The sequence below is a fragment of the Camelus bactrianus genome, chromosome 3, assembly GCF_048773025.1.
Source record: "Camelus bactrianus isolate YW-2024 breed Bactrian camel chromosome 3, ASM4877302v1, whole genome shotgun sequence".
Taxonomy (NCBI): Eukaryota; Metazoa; Chordata; class Mammalia; order Artiodactyla; family Camelidae; genus Camelus; species Camelus bactrianus.
In genome coordinates, this window is record NC_133541.1 from 17,693,435 (window position 1) to 17,710,710 (window position 17,276).

General features: G+C 35.6%; 1 protein-coding gene across 1 annotated transcript in view; it reads right to left on the reverse strand.

Annotated features, from left to right (window-relative positions):
- Positions 1-17,276, reverse strand: part of CDH12 (cadherin 12) — an 864,393-nt gene that overhangs the window by 579,418 nt on the left and 267,699 nt on the right. The window contains exon 2 of the mRNA XM_010955574.3: positions 2,116-2,199. The gene's annotated coding sequence lies outside the window, so the exon portion shown is untranslated. The remainder of the gene's footprint in view (positions 1-2,115; positions 2,200-17,276) is intronic.

Here is a 17,276-nt window from a genome sequence, read left to right on the forward strand (position 1 = left end):
ACCATAGCATTTTTTATATTGAAACAAAAAGGTATTCTATAAATAGTCAAAGAGTGCTTGCTGTCTGAACATATAAAAATATTTATTTCTTTTTTTCATTTTCACATAGTTTATTAAGAAAATCTAATTACTTATTAGGCAATCATGGATATAAGTCGGATGTGAGTAGAACAAACAGTACATTTTGTAAAAAGTTAAAGAAGAGATAGATTGCTCTATTTTTGATTGTTTTAAAAAAGAGTTTACCAAAGGAGGTGCTAGGATGGTAAACAGGCCCCAGGGCACTAATATATTCAAAATTAAATTAATAATAGGCAAATATTTTAATGCTAAATTTGTTTGCCTTGACACCTATATCTTCAATGTTCTTGGATATTGCTCTATTTTATTACATCATTCCACTGAGATTACATTCAGGTCTATTTTCACATGTGAAATTTATGAAAACTCAACATTAAAAGGAAAACAATTTCAAGCCATTCTCTTCAAATGTCTTCTGCATTAATTTGAGTGCTCTCCTAATTGAAAAATGTGAACATTCTAATTTCTTTTAATTTATTCATTCTCAAGCTATTATCTCTAAACTATTCTTATGTAAAATGATTATCAAACTCAAATATTTATTTTTTAATCTTCGGTTATATCACAGAGAGAACCAAAGAACATTTAAAGAAAGCATGCTTCTCTATTTAGATCTTTAGATGTTTTAATGTTTCATTAAGTTTTAAATTAAAATATACAAAGTCTTGCATTAATAATTAGAATGGCGTGGTATTAATTTTTATTACTCATACTTGCATCATAAATAATGTTTAGATTGATGAAATCACAATTTTGTAAGAAGGACAAGTTGCCTGTTACAGAAATAAAATTTGAAGTGTTAACTTCTCTCACCCTATCAATCCCCGTATAAATTCTGGAATGAAATCCCTGCTCCAAAATTATTTAAAATCAGAGATTTAAAAATTATTCAATTTTCTATAAAATATAAAGATCTTACAAAGTAAAAGTAAGATATTTTCTATATGGTAGATCTAAATATTGATGAGAAAAAAGTTGAAGGATAAAATGGACGACAACAAGGATTAGGAATCAGTAGTGTTTGACATATAAAATGGTTAATTATTTTATTTCAAAGTTTTTATTTTGAAAATTTTTATCTAAAATTTGTATAGTTTTTACTCACGTCTAACACCTGAAATTAATTGATGTTCCAAAACTAGATTAAAGCATAATATTTTTAAATAAGTGTACCTCATAAAAGAAAAGTTAAAAACAGAAAAGGTATCATTTTTCTACTTGTTAAATATGAGTATGCAGAGAGAGTTTGAACAAATACCACAGCAAGATCCGTAAAGCCACATTAGCTTAATTACACAGTTGCCTTATCTCTTTAACCTTTTCTTTCTGAGCTATTATATCATGGTTAATCTTAATTGATCACTGATTGAGAACTGAGAATATGAAACTTGTTTTGACGGCAGCCAAGCAAGGAGTGTCAGGGCAGTCCTTTAATTATTGTCTCTAGAAGGTTAACTGTAAAGTGTCTAAATCTCAAGGTTTAGATTTCTGCTATCAGCAAAGGAAAATCAGCCTGCAATTGCCTTCCCAAGAAACAACTGAACTAGACTCTACCACATTAATATTAATAAAGACAAGAAAACGTGTGAAATATCTCTTCGTTTCCTGTGTCAGAGCTTCATCTGAGGTTTGCCTTTGAAATGAGACATATCCAATTTACAAAAGTAATATCCACTAATTATGAGGGAGTAGGCAAAGTGTCAAAAAAAGAATATAAAAGGAAGAAATCAATTTCTGTTCTTTAGGAAGTATATAGCCACTAGGTCTTCTCAAATCTACATGGAGATTGAAACAGTGTGAGGCATATAATAAAGTAGCTATAAATTATAGAATTCTTGCTAAAAGAAATGGTTACTTAAGTTTTATGGTTCTGTCATTTTATGTCAACCACCTGTAAGTATATAAACATTGGAATATTCTGATTTCTAATAAAATAAATATTTTAAGCAATAAGGAAAGTTTTAAAAAAGAATTTGAATGTATTTATTAAGAGGTTGAAAGCATATATCTTGATGATATTTCAATGTCACTTACCTTTAAGAAGGCTGGCATCCTTTAAAACTCCAAAGTGCTATTGAGTTCCAAATGGATGATAGTCCCAAGTGGAGTCAAATAGAGCTGGAAAGACAAATATACATAGCGTCATCATGTCAAGTGTATATATAAATACATAGTTACTTTAGAATATTTTACATTTACTTAAAGCTTCAAAGACAGTTCAGAATTCTTTTATACCTCCTTATCTAATGTCTCTTATTGTTAGCATTTTACATTATAACAGTTCATTATTCACAACTTTTGATACATTGTGATACATGGACTCAAATAAACCAATATAGATACATTATTCTGATGTCATTAGTTTTTTCTGTTAATGTTCTTTTTCTGTTCCAGATATATTGAATTTAGTCTTTATGTCTCCTAAGCCTTGTCTGGACAGTGATACTTTCCCAGATTTTCCTTCTTTTTGATGACCCCTTGCATCTTGAAAAGTACTGATCAGACATTTATACAATGTCTTCAGTAGGGATTTTCCTGACGTTTGTCTCATGATTAGACGAAGAGGCATGAATGATCTAATTTTTTTCCATTAGTCTGGTTTCTGGAGGAAGACCACAGAGGTAAAGTCATTCTCACTCCATATCAAGGGTGCATGTCACCAGCATAGCTTATTACTGCTGATACTAATCTTGATCTGCTGACTAAGATGGTGTTTGTCTCAATTCCATACTGTAAAGTGACTTTTCTTCTCCCTTTCCATACTGTGCCCTTTAGAAGCAAGTCACTAAATGCAGCCCATTCTCAGGGGTAGGAAGTCAGAGGGAGAATTATCCACAAAAGTCATTTGAAGTTCTCCTTCAGGAATGATTTGTCTACTCGTCCCATCTTGTTTGTGTATCCATTCATTCATTCATTCATTCAGTAATTTATGTATATCAGTACGAATCTATGGACATTTATTTTATGTTTTCTGTTACAATTTAATACTACACTATTCCATGGCCCAAGTTATTCTAGCTTTGGCCTTGGTGGGCTCTTTCACTTGGCTTTGCATCCTTTACACACACCACATCAGTCGGAGGCTACGTTTCTAGATCTCTTCCTTACATTCTGACACTACAAGAGTCCAAGCTATTACATACTCCCTCTCTCAGCCCTAGATGAAGCAATACTTTCAAGGATGCTGGTTCCTTTTATTGGAAAATGGTACTAGGAAGCAAGGTTTGGGCATTAGCTCTTTTCCTTGTTACTGGAACATGGAACATCATTGTGTCTTAACCTTCTCTAGGGATTGAGCCAGGAAATATATGTATTTATACTAACTTGTATACATCCACACCCATAACTATTTCTGATGTTTCTCAACATTATTTTATGGCATATCTCTAACTTTAATCCCATAATATATTTCAAATTAAGAGCATCTTGCTTTTAATACAATATATTATTAAAAATACATCTTACATTTCTGTCTGAAATGTTCCTATTTGAGTAGTACATGGGTGAATCAAAAAGGAAGCCCACACAAGTGAGAGAATACATGTCTAGTGTCTGATTCTGAAGAATTTTTGAGAAAGTTCATGGACTTTTATTGTCATTGATTCCTACTAAAGTTCCTCATGCTTGGAAAAGGACAATAACTTTTAATGTGTGCACACAACCACAGCTGCCTAATTGTTTTTTGTCATGTCATACACTGAAAAAAATAAAATAAAAAGAGCATGAGAAAACATAGATTACTTTTTAACTAATATATTTTCTTCTCTTGATACATCATATTACTATCTATGTTTTATATGATTAGATTTTCTTTAAAGGATGAAAAGTCTAAGACATCAAGTTTAACTATCAAAGAAATTTTATTTTTAATGAATTTATGCAATAAAGAAAATGAGCATATACATATAGCCATTCTCACAAAATGGCCATCAGAACGCTTAGAAGTGCTTATTATCACTTTAAATCACAAAAAAAATGAGTAGAAAATATCGATAACAATGGATTTGACTGATAATCCACATGGAATCCCTATTGCTTTCTGGAAGTAAAATGACTAACTCATTTTATCATTTTTATTCTGTATGTTTATACCCCACCCCACCCTCAAATCCATATGTTAAAACTCTAACTAACCCTCTTATAATGGTATATGGAAGTGAGGTCTTTGGGAAGTAATTCAGTTATAAGGGTGGAGCCCTCCCAGTGGGATTAGTGCCCTTATAAGAAGAGACACGAGAGAGCTTGCTTCTCTCTGCTCTGTGCCTTGTAAGGATACAAGAAAAAGACAGCCATCTGCAAACCAAGAAGAGGACAATCATCATGAACAAAATCAGCTGACACCTTGATCTTGGACCTCCGTGATTGTAAGAAATAAATGCTTATTGTTTAAGCCACACAGTTTCTAGTAATTTGTTACATCAGTGCAGGCAAATTAAGATGTCCAAAGACTAATAAGTTTACCTGTCAACAAATATTTAAGATTAAAAACCATTCAAGTAAGAAATGAATTCAAAAGAATTCTAAGACGTTACATACTTTTAAATAGTATTAGAAATTTTGATTAAAATGTACCTAAATCTGTATCAGTTTCCTTTGACTGAGGCAAGAAATTGCCACAAATGTAGGGGATTAAAGCAATAGAAATGTACCCTTTCAGAGTTCTGAAGGTCAGAAGTCTAAACCCAGTATGACTGGGCTGAACTCAAGATGTTAGCAGGGCTCTTCTCCCATCAGTGTCTAGGGAAAGACACATTCCTTGACCATCTTAACCTTCTAGTGACTACCATCATGCTTTGCTTGTGGCCACATCATTCCAATGTTAAAGGCTGGCATCTTCAAATTTCTCACGCTTCCTTCTCATGCTTTTCTCTCTGTATGTTTCGAATCTCCCTACACATCTTTTACATATATATATATATGATTACATATATGCATGATTATATTCTTAACCTACTCAGATAATCCAGGATAAACTCCCCATTTAAATATCTTTAATTTAATCACACTTGCTAAGACCTTCTCTTGCTATATAAGGTAAGAGTCACAGGTTTCATGATTTAGGATAAACTACATTTTGTGAGGCTATTTTTCAGTCTACTACAGATTATCTTAGAAATTCCCCTCCTATCCCCTTCTGTAGAAGAGAAAAATGTATTAGAATAAAACAACTTCCTCATGAGTCTGTTTCACATAAGATAATGTGTATCGTTCTGGTAGCATTAGAAATATAATCAAACACAGTGAAAGAGTGTTTCAAAATACTATTTAAGATGATAAAGGACAAGCATAATTTTAACTTGCTTGGAGAGATAGATGGATATTACTTAACAATGTACCATAAATAGGTGACAATTCCTCTTCCTTGTAGACTAGGACCATTGATAACCTATAATTATGCTGTGATAAGCTGAATAAAACCAGAAAACTGATGCTTCAGAATTATGGCTGAATACTCCTTATAAAAATCTTCATTAAGCAAACCTTTAAAAAAATTAAAGGAATCACATTATGAATTCTGAAGCATACTACCTTTGTAGTTTGTAAATTATTATTGGTGTAATGTATCTTTCCTATCTGATCAATTTTCAAAGGACCTTGACAATAAGGAAGGGACTAGCAATGAAATAAGCATTAGAGCAATAAAGTAAGAAGAGAGGGGGCTGATAATTCAGGAAATTATCAGAGACAGATAAAGGCAGGAATGGTTTAGTGGGGTTTAAATTCCCAGCATTGTTAAGAGAATCCAGACTTCAGGGTATGTGACCTAAAGGAACTAGGCACTAGATATTTATATGTGATGGGTTTGTAGAAGTTGACACTCCATCTATGGAATAGAAAGTATTTGAAAACCCTTCTGCCCACTAGTTCTGAGAAGCTCACTAGGGATGATAGACATAAAAGATGTCATCCTTGAGAAAGCAGATCACAAGCGTGAACTTCATGTGTATGAGGTTCAGATTCATGCACATATATGGTATAGGGACTCCAACCCAAAGTATGAAAATGAAACCTGCTATGGCACTGGTGAAACCAGTAGAATCTCAGCTGAGCAAATGCAAAAATGTCTTGAAGAGGTTCTTTCACCATTTAAGACTCTAGACTCTCACAGTAGAGGGAAAAGAGAGAGAGAATAGCCAAACACCATGAATGGAAGTCAGCAGAAGCAATTAAATGAAAAATTTATTTCTTAAGCTCTAGAAATAATAGAGTAATCTGTAAGAGACATAAATATATTTAAAAGTTAAGAGTTAAAGAAAAGAAGAAAAATATAATGTAAGAGTATGGCAAAAATATAATAAACAAATAGAAGCAAAAAAATTCTACAGAAATATATATAAATTCCCATGCATAGCTAATCCTGATAATCATTTGGGAGAGCAAAACCCAAGAGGTTCACCAACTATGTTAGGAATATAAAAATAAGAAAGTTCTCCCTATCAGATATCAAAAATTATCATAAAAGAAGAAGAAATTATTGTATTGCTACTGGCACAGAGTCCAAATGATCTATTCAGTATAAGAAAAAAACTGACAAATAAGTCCATACCTATATGGAAACTTGATATATAGAGGAGATGCCATCAACATCAATGAGAAAAGGACAAATGTTACATAGTGGTGCTGGAACAATTTGCTATGCAGATGCACAAAGTCAAAGTAGATTTCTTACATCATACCATGTACAAAAAGAATTTCTGGATATGTAGAGAAATAAAAACTTATACATGTAAAATAAAATGTAGACTATTTTTATGAAATATGAATAAAAAGCTTTCTTTGAATGAAACGTTAAAAATTCAAATGAAAATAATGACACATTTGAATTAAAATTAAAATCATGTATTCAAAATTAAACTTCATAAACACACCCCAAAAATGTATCTGAGTGACAGTGAGAAGGCATTTGCAATTCATGGGACAAAGTTCAGAGTATAGATTATATTAAAAATTTCAATAATCAGTTTTCATCTGAGGGGCATCTGTTGAGCACTTAGAATCCCTTTAAAGACTTTGTTTCTAGAACTTTCAAAAGCAGCCACACCATGAGGTCTGCCAACAAACCACAACCAAACTGAATGGAATATCTGCAGGCAGCCAAGTTCTCTCCTCTTACAGTTGGGTGCATTACTGGGGAGGAAGGCCCAACCAAATCAAAAACCCAGTGTGGATATTTGGCTACTGATACGGCGAAGAAAATGTACTGAGAGGTTTTCCCCTACATGCGCTCTCCAGGCCCTTGTTATCTCCCAGCATCTATTGACTGATAAGCATGGCAGGGGATACCAGTCACCAGCTTCCTAAATTCAAACCATGTCCACTCCAGATTTAGTTAATCTGTCAGACAAGCTCTCTCTAGATGCGTAACCTCAAAGGAAGACCTCCAGAATTAATATTCAACTCTAACAAATGAGAGCTCCTAAACAAAACCAAACCCTCTAGTTTCTGCCATTATTGCAAAGAGTCCAAACACTGGAAAAGAGACTGTTAAAAAGGTAAGCTGTTTAGGCAGCTTCAGCCCTCTAACCAGCCTTCCCAGTGTCCCCGCAATTCTCAGTAATGGGGATCCGGGGAACTACAGGGAGTCTTTTCAATCGTTCCTCTCAGTTGGCTTGAGAAAACATTTCTCCAGATTGAGGATGAATCTTTTCCAGTCCTAATGAACCCCAGAGACATGCTCTTGGTGCTCAGCACCACTGCTCTGAAGCAGCCCCCGCCTCAGAGCGCTGAAACAGTTCAAATGGTGGGACTCTCCAATGAACCTCAAGAAGTTCTTGTCTCTAAACTTACTCCTTTTTGTCTAGGCCATTTGAGAAATACAAACCTGTTCACTTTAGTTTCTCAACCCCATCCATTTATTAGGCAAAGACTTCTCAGAAAGTATCATGTCAGAATTTCTTTCTCCCAAAGGGGGAAATAATTCTAGAATTTGGCAGTAGTCATTAAAGTAACCAGCCAGGTGAATGAAGTGACTCTTTGATTTTTTTTTTTTTTTTATTTTATATATTCTGTCTCTGATGGTACTGGAGTTGATTCTGGAAACACTGATGATTTGTCTCTATTGAATCAGCTACCACCTTCATTATGGGAAAAAATCTTTACCTGACAGTGGCAAAATTTACAATGCACCTCCCAACAAGATTCAAATAGACCTCTCAAAACCTCTTCCCAGAATTAATCAATACTCTATAAGTAAAGAAGCCCTTCAAGGCATAAAGCCCATAATAGAAGATTACAAGGCTCAAGGCCTTATTATTCCTTATACTAGCCCTTTTAATACTCCCATTTTACCAGTGGAAGACCTAAGGGCTGAGGGTGGAGGTTTATCCAGGATCCTCAAGCAATGAGCAACATTGTTAACCTTTGACACCCTATTGTTCCTAACTCTCACACATTATAAACATTCCTTCTCACCAGAGGTAAATTGATTTACGCAGGACATTCTTTAGTGTTTCAGTTGATGCAGCTAGCCAATGGCTTTTTGCATTCACTTGGGAAGAAAAACAATTCACCTGGACAGTAATGCCTCAGGGTTTTTCTGAGAGGCCTTCTTATTTCTCACAAATCCTGAAGTCTCATCTGGATGATATAAAGTTCCCTAGAGGTTCTACTTTATTGCAGTGTATGGATCATTTGCTTCTTTGTGCTCCTTCTCAAGCCTCCTCATAGGAAGACAGCATTTACTTTTTGCTAAAGCTTTTAACCTTAAAGGAACATAAGTTTGCCAAGGAAAAATAGCAGCTTGCTCAAAACCAAGTTTGACATTTAGGGCATCTGATACCAGAACAAGGACCATACCAGGATCCAGGTAGACTTCATGATATTCTGAGTTTCCCCAAACCTAAAACCGAGCACCAACTGCAATATTTTCGTGGACTAGCTGGTTATTGCTGAAACCAGATTCCAGATCTCTCTCTTATGGTCAAATTTCTATGTGTTTTATTAAACAACAGTCCCAACCCAATATTGTGGAAAGAACCAGACAACATAACCTTCAAGATCTCAAAGGAGAGTCTGATGAATCCACCTGCTCTTAGACATTCCAGTGGTAAGATTTCCTTTTTCCTGTTTGTGTATGAAAAGAAAGAGAGTGCCCTTGGGGTACTCATCCCAAAACACAGGGACTGCCATCAACCCATAGGGTATTATAGTCAGTAACTGGACCCTGTGTCAAGAGATAACCTCCTCGTCTCAAAGCCATTACAGTCACTGCCATTCATTTAAGATCACTGATAAGTGTTGTGGGATCCCCTTTAACCGTTTTTCTACCTCATGCAGTAGAAGCTCTCCTATATTCTCAATATGCTCATCATTTTCCAGGAAGCCACCTTACCTCCCGTGAAGTCTTTTTGTTAACTGTTTTTCACATATCTCTTTCATGTTGTAGTAACCTTAAGCCTGCTACTCTTCTCCCTTCATCACCAACCAAGTCCCTAATGAGTGCTCAACACAGATGGTCTGACTCCTGACTCCTCGTGATGATCTCCAGGAAATTCCTTTGAGTGACGTTACCCTCTCATGATTCAGTTGATGGTCCTTATATAAAAGATGACAATGGCAAGTGTTATGCTGGGTATGTTACTACAACTCCTTTTAATGCTGTTCAGGCAGCATCTTTACATACGGCTACTTCAGCCCAACAGGCTGAATTATTCATTCTTATGTGAGCTTGTTCTTTAGCCAAGTACAAAATTGCCAGCATTTATGCTTTCAGAGTAGCTCATGATTCTGGAATGTTGTAGAAGCAACAGGGCTTTCTTACTTTCAGTAGAAATTACATTAAAAATGATCAATTTATTTGGGAACTACTGGATGTAATACTTTTACCTGCCACTTTAGCTATTTCTAAGATTCTGGGCATTTTAAACTTGGCTCTCTGGAAGCTAAGAGAAGTCACCTTGATGATATTTCCTCAAGGAATGCTTTCCTTAAAGAAGCCAACAGCAGCCAGACGTCTGTCGTGGTTTAAAGGGATATTTCCCCAAATGATAATTTAGAAAAACTGGCTAGAGAAGCCCAAAAATTGGCCTCAGAAAAGGAAGAACAAGGTGGTAAATTCAACAATTGTTGGTTTGATAAAAAGAAAAAGCTCTGGTTTGGACCAAATAACAAACCTTCCTACTGGAGACTCTAAAATTCCCATTCCTCACCACTATCTGTGCATGAAACCACTGGTTGACTGACCAAACGATAGTCTTCATGAATCAGTATTGGTGAGGAAACATTAGCAAGGCCACAAAAGGTGCCCACCTCACTTTTTCTACAAAATACAACCCAGGGAAGCCTGTTCATGCTGCTCTTGGACATTCTAAACTGCCTAATGGACCATTCAAGTTCTGTCAAACAGATTTCATACACTTCCCTCCACATAATGGATATCAATGTGTTTTAGTGATAGTCTGTATGTTTTTACACTAGACCAGAACCTTCCTTTGCAGGCAGACTATTGGCTCTTCTATAGCTAAAGTCCACTGGATTATCCCTACTTGGGTAACTCCTCTTGAACTTCATGGTGATCAAGGAAGTCATTTTATTGGCTGGATACTTTGGCAAATCTGCACTGTTAGGCTGGTTTTACAACAGTTTCACTGTGCTTACCAACTTCAGTCCTCTGATTTAGTCAAATGCACTAAAGGCAGTATTAAGACTCAATTGGCAAAATTTGGAGAGTCCCTCCAAATCCCCTGGCCAAAAGCATTGCCACTGGTCTTTCTAAATCTCAGATCCACCCCTTTTGGAACTCATAAACTCCCCCTTTGAGATAGTCAAAGAATACCCAATGAACTTGGCTCCTGCTTCTTGACCCACAACTGATTAAAAGAGAGAAACTCCAGTATTGCTAAGGCCTAATTGCTTATATTAACAATTATCATGTTTTGGTAGAGCAATCTTTTCACAATTTGTCTCTCAGGAGACAAAGACTTTAAGCATCACACCTTGCAACCTTGAGATTTCCTCTATTGGAGATGGCATCTCCAGAAGACCTCTCTTCAACTTCACAGGAGAGGCCCCTCTGAGGTATTGCTCAACAAACCTTTTGCCATGAAACTCCATATTACACCTAAAGAAAGCATCCAACTCTGACTTGCCCTGCATATCATCTGGTTACCTGAAAGTAAAGATCTCCTGGAACCAAAACAGGTGATGTGAAATGAGACAGTTTTCCCAAGATAACCAAATAACAGGCCTATAGGAAGTTTATCTCCACGCATTTGATGATGACATAACACTTAAGATGATCTCTAATGTCTATGATCATAATAACACCTGGACTTTAGATAAAAAAATGTCTGAGAGTTCTTCCTACCCCTCTTTGTTACTTGATACAGGTTCCAATCTCCACTTTCCCTCTGACATGAGACACTATACTCAGGAAAGATCTTAACTGGCATTGCAAAAAAAAAGCCTCTGAAACTAGCAAATCTGACTTGATCAGTGATGCTTACAGAGAAAGATCATGGACAAAAGGGGAAAATGTGAAAAATTAATAAACAGCAACCTCAACTGAATAGAGTTTGGAGACCAGAGGGGAAGCTCTCATTCCCTGTGACAATAGCAGAGCAGTAAGAAGACTCTTCTTTCATGGCAAGAAATCAGCCAATAAAAAAATCATAGACTCTGTTTATTATCACTCTGCCAACTTCCTTTTCCTCTCTACTAGAACATTTTTCTTCCCTTTCTGTGCAGGTACTTGCACATGGCTCACCATGGTTGCACACTCTGAAGTTCAATTCTCTGCTAAACTTTGCTGAAGAAATATCTGGCAGTCTATTTGTTTTAGGTCAACAATAAAGTCTACACTTTTAGATTTATCAGTCTGATTACAAAGTCACATTTAATTCACTTGAAAATCTTTATGTTCCTCAGGAATTTAAAGTATTATTTCCAAAACAAAGTTAACATTATCAACTAGGGAACTACAGCAAAACTTTGTTAAAGCAAACAATTTAGAGCCTCCATATGTGAAAGGAACTCACCCTCTTTAACACTGGAAAATTAGCCACAGGACTAACAAGCTTGAACCCTGTTGAATTACTGACACCTAACTTATTTTAAGGCTTGCATATCAGGGAACTTGTTAAAGCTAGTTTTTGTTGTTTTTTTCTAACAATACATTAATAACAGATTAAAAATCCAGGGCAAAGTCATTCTGATATTACTTTTAAAGAAGAAAAAGATCTATAGTTCATATTTTAACTACTTGTGTCTCTCAAAATCTTAAGCTTCTGAATGTCAATGTCAATGTCAATGTGTTTATTTAAATTGGTAATTTGTACTTTTATCTCAAGTTCATATGTTTCTTGTGTTTTGCTCATAGGTATTTGTGGAAGTTATGTTGGCATCAAAAGAGCATTTATTCAAAAAAATATTAATACTGATGGTATTGGAAGGTACAGCAGGGTCCCTCTAGTTTTAAGCTGTGATTTAAGAAAAGAGAAAAAGGCCAAAAAAGAGAGAGAGAACAGGTTAATTTGTTTTGTTTTGGTTTGGTTTTGTTTTATTCTCCATGCTTTATTTTCACTATTTATTATATTATTCATTCAGCAAACTACTGAGTACAGAATAAATACAAAATCGGAAAATGAATTAGATACAATTTTTTTGTCCTGAGGAAATGTACAAAATCAAAGAAAACTGATGCACAAGCAGATGTTTGAAATACAGTACTGGAAGTCATATAATGGAAAATCCATAGATGGACAAAGCTGAAGAAATTAAATGACACAGCAAAGAAAATTAGGTTTTTCACAAATGTTTAAACATTTGAAATAGATCTTGGAAGATAAATAGCAATGTTCCGAGGAGAGCAAAACAAGAGGGGTTTCAGAAGAAAAAATCATGTGGTCACAAGTGGAGAGGGCCCTGGGATCTGGGGATCAGTGCATCTTTGGGAATGGCTTCAAAATAGAGCAACTTGTTGAAATATTATAAAACACAGTGGCCAGCCATCGAAGTCAAGTCAAAATAAGACGTCTGCAACTGCTGTCACAAATTGCAAAGGACGCCAGACCACTGAATTTTTCATAAGTCTATTTTTACCCCTGATCCAGCCATGGTACTGCAGGACAGGAGTTCATTACCCCCTGTATCTACTCACTCCTTCCCTGCCTTTTATTCTCTATTTACATTTTGCCAGAACCTAAGCCAAGATGATTGTTTCCTGTCCCATCAACCAAGCATCTGGGTACTGAGGGAGAAAATATCTCATAATTTTATAGATTCATGTCAGTGCAGATTTCTGGCCTCCAACCTGAACTGGGCCCTCCAGGCATCTAGGTCTCCTTTATATGATATTTTTTTTTTATCAACTTTCATGCTCATTCTCCACAGTAACCCTCTGAGGGCTACCCCAGGGTGTTCAGGGCCCAGGGAGGGCTCCTGTCTATATAAACAATTTTTTACAATATATGTTCTACAAAATCTGTAAGCTCATCTGAGGTATGGTGATTTATTAATGAAGATTAAGAATAAGAGTACAAGTGAGGTATTAATATATTTGTTTATTGACCAAACAGTGCATGTTAACATTCTTCTAAGTGTTCAAGTACATTCTGTACCTTTTCAGGTTCAGGAACCATCCTGGTGTCCTTTACCATCAAATGCATTATTACTGGCTAATTTTATGTGTCTCCCTACAAGAAAAAGGTAGCAGCACTATAATTATTCACAATGGCTTGTTGGAGTCCATTTATATTAAAATAATGTGGATCTTTTCACCTCTGTATTTCCATAATGCCACTTCCTAATGAAGTTTATATCACTACTCATCCATTGCATCGGCCATAACTCTCTCAAAGCTTGTGTCTGGGTTTTGATAATAACAACGCATGCAATTCTTTCTTTGATTAGGTAGGAAAATGGGAAAGATCATTTTTTTCCTGAGACATATTAAGTTTGTTGTTTGGAAATGTATACAATACAAATTCTAACCATGGCTTTTCTTGCCCTACTTATCCCATAATACTCGAGTTCCTGGCACGTGACCTTTTACAGTGTTGGCCTGATCATTGACTTACTACCTGCCACTAAATGACAGGATGTACAAGGAACATGGCAGAGCAAAAGAGCAGTCTCAATGGCGTGAGAAATGCCTGTCCTTTGTTCAACACAACGTAAGACTAACCCAGGTTGCAGGTGTCATCACATGGATCGAAAACAGGAGGGAAAGCACAATAGTCAGGAGGGCTAGTTGTTATTACTGAGCAACGGTCTTAGGGAGCCCACAGGGAGACAGGCTTAGTCAACCCTGGAGGACTGCCTAGCATGAGGCCTGGACCTTGCCTACACGGGTGCCCTTCTTGGGTGCTAGTGTCCAGCAGCACATTCCTCCAAGTTGGCCTTGCTCATGCCAGCTACTCTATGTCACCAGAGGGAGGCAGAAAAATCTGAAGGAGACACGTTGGTGACTGGAACAGAGATGGGACAAGATCTGGTGTGTCCTATCCTTACATACTGTCACCCTTGGCTGGTCTCAGGCATTGGAGGAGAGTTCCATGAGACATAGGGATAAGATCAGGGGCCCACTTGGTCCAAAGTAAGGGCTGTAACCCTCAATTAAACCTTTTTGTGTTTTACTTTAAGTATCTGTATCTTCATCATCACCATTTTTATTCTCTATAGATTATATAAATTTCTACTTTAGTTTGAACAATGAAGATATAAAGTAGAATTCTCTCAGACTCAACTTACAGACATTCAGCTCCAACTTAGAGACTTCTCTGCATGCATACTCATCTTTAATTACTTCCATCAAGCTATGGTAATCGTGCACTTTGAGGTCAGTATGATATTGTGTCTTAAAGCATAATGTCTAACATTACATAGAATTACCATTTTTCTGTGTAGCTCAAACACCATTTTCCTTATCTTTGAAATGAATATATTATGTAGTTCATTAAGTTGTGGTGAGGCTTAAATGTAATATAATAATATTTGTGAAGTATAGCCTGGAATATAGAAGGTAGTATATTTGTCCTTATACAATAATATGCATGCACTTTTTTTTCTTTTCTGATTTAAGATATTTAAAATTTTTGTTTTGTTAAAGTTTACCTTCTATAATGAAAAAAAAAATACAAACAAAGGAAATTCAGCTGTATTTTAGCTATGAAATTTAAGGGCTGAGATGCAGTTCTGTTCAAAGATTAAAGAAAAACCACATGAGCAATTCCTGAATGAGGAAGGAAACCCTGACCCTCCTAGCCAGCATGGACTCAACAAAAAGTAAAACACACAACATGAATAGAGATGAAGCTATTTTTACTTCACTTAATTACATAACAAATTATCTGTATTTATCTATATAAATCTGACTAGTTGCATTAGTATAATGGAAACTTGACATTTCCGTAAGGCAGGAATTGGGACATTATAATTCCATGGATGAACAGGTATAGATAAATATACACATGGTATTTTGCAATGAAACATGTTTTGCTCTTTATAATTATTCATTGTACATGAGGACATCCATTTTAAAGAATCCATGACATAAGGTAGACTTAAGTTTTACTCCGAAAACAATTACGGAGGGACCATTAAAACCAATTTACGTTGCATTGCATGACTACTTGTATGAATAATGCAGTTTTGTGGTGTCCCTTATGCAAACTGGTTTAAAGCACAGAAAGAAATATGGAGTCATATTTATTGGAGCATGAGATAGAAAGAGACTTTGTGCAAAGCATGTACTTTAGGGTTTTAATTAATAATGTCAACTGAAGTGTAAGTAAACTGAAGCCCTTCAGTGATCCTAAAATGTAGCAAAAAGGGCTTCTTAGTTGACGTTTTAGAAAGAAAATGTAATTATTTGTAGATAACTACATGTGTGACTAAGGTGTATAATGTAATGAAATCTCCAGCAGCTAGACATGAACTGGATGAAAAGGAGCATCGCTGTTTTATTATAGGTTCACATAAATATACAGCACTTGGTTTGGGTTAACTATTTATTGTGCAGTTCTGCTGTCTACTTTTCAGATGCTCTTTGTGTTGTGGGACAGGCAATCAAGCTTGCTTTCTTATGCCTCCTCTTTCTCACCGGATCATATTATTTTTAACCTCTCTTTTTCTTGGGAGGAGGTGGGAAGAGGAGAGGAGATTGCATGTTTCACATTTCTAATATGCTTCTGGTAACACAGAGCTCATTAAAAAGAAAACTCCCTAAAGGAACATGTTTTGTTTCTACTTTTATCAATTAGCAGTTTGAACGTTATCTGTGTTTGCAGTTTAATGCGCAATTGAATTGGGGAAGCAGATTTGTTGATAGACATTAATATTTTATTATATTAATATTTAATGATATTTTATCTTAGTAATATGTATTAATTGCATTTTTAAACTCATCTGTTTTTGTTAGCCCGTTGGAAGTTCTGAAGTTTGCATATATAATGTTTAACATTTGGTTCTTTGAATGTGATAAGTAAAAAGTAAATAGGAGCAATAATAAAATTTTGGAGCCCGAATGTATGGTCAGGTCTTTGACAAACAGTGTAGAAAGGACACGTACTATTTATCCTCAATCAACTTCCAGATGAATGAGGAACCTAATTTATTTTATATGACAGTCCTAAGTGAGAGAGATTCTTCATGAATAAATACAAATGCTAACTGTAGCAATGGTGACCTATGACATTCAGACACTATGTTACTAGCAATATTAGTTTATTACCTAGAGCAGAGGTCAACCAACTTCTCTATAAAGAGCCAGATATTACATATTTTAAGATCTGCAAGCTCTAGGCTCTCTGTCACAACTGCTCCATTTGGCCATTACAGTGTAAAAGCAACCAGAGACAGTACTTAAATGAATGAATGTAACTGAATGCCAAGGAAACTTTGTAAGAAGAGGTGGCTGGCCAGTTTGATCTGCAGACCGTACATTACTGACTTCCAAGCTAAAAGGAAGCTGATGCCTCTAGAAATATGTTTCCTGCCAAATATGAGACTCATTTGCATGATGCATTAATCGATGTCTAAGCCAATAAGACACAACCAAATTAGCAAGAAGGACTTAACATTTATAGTCCAATATTGCCTGTTAGTCACAATTAGCAATAATTAATGTGGTGTGCCCCTAAGTGCATCAGGAAAGTATTACATCTCTCAGATTACTCCTGCTATCAACTGTCTTTGACAAGAGAGCTTTCACGATGTGAGAGCCATTGCTTTAGAGTTATGATAAGACACGATTACCA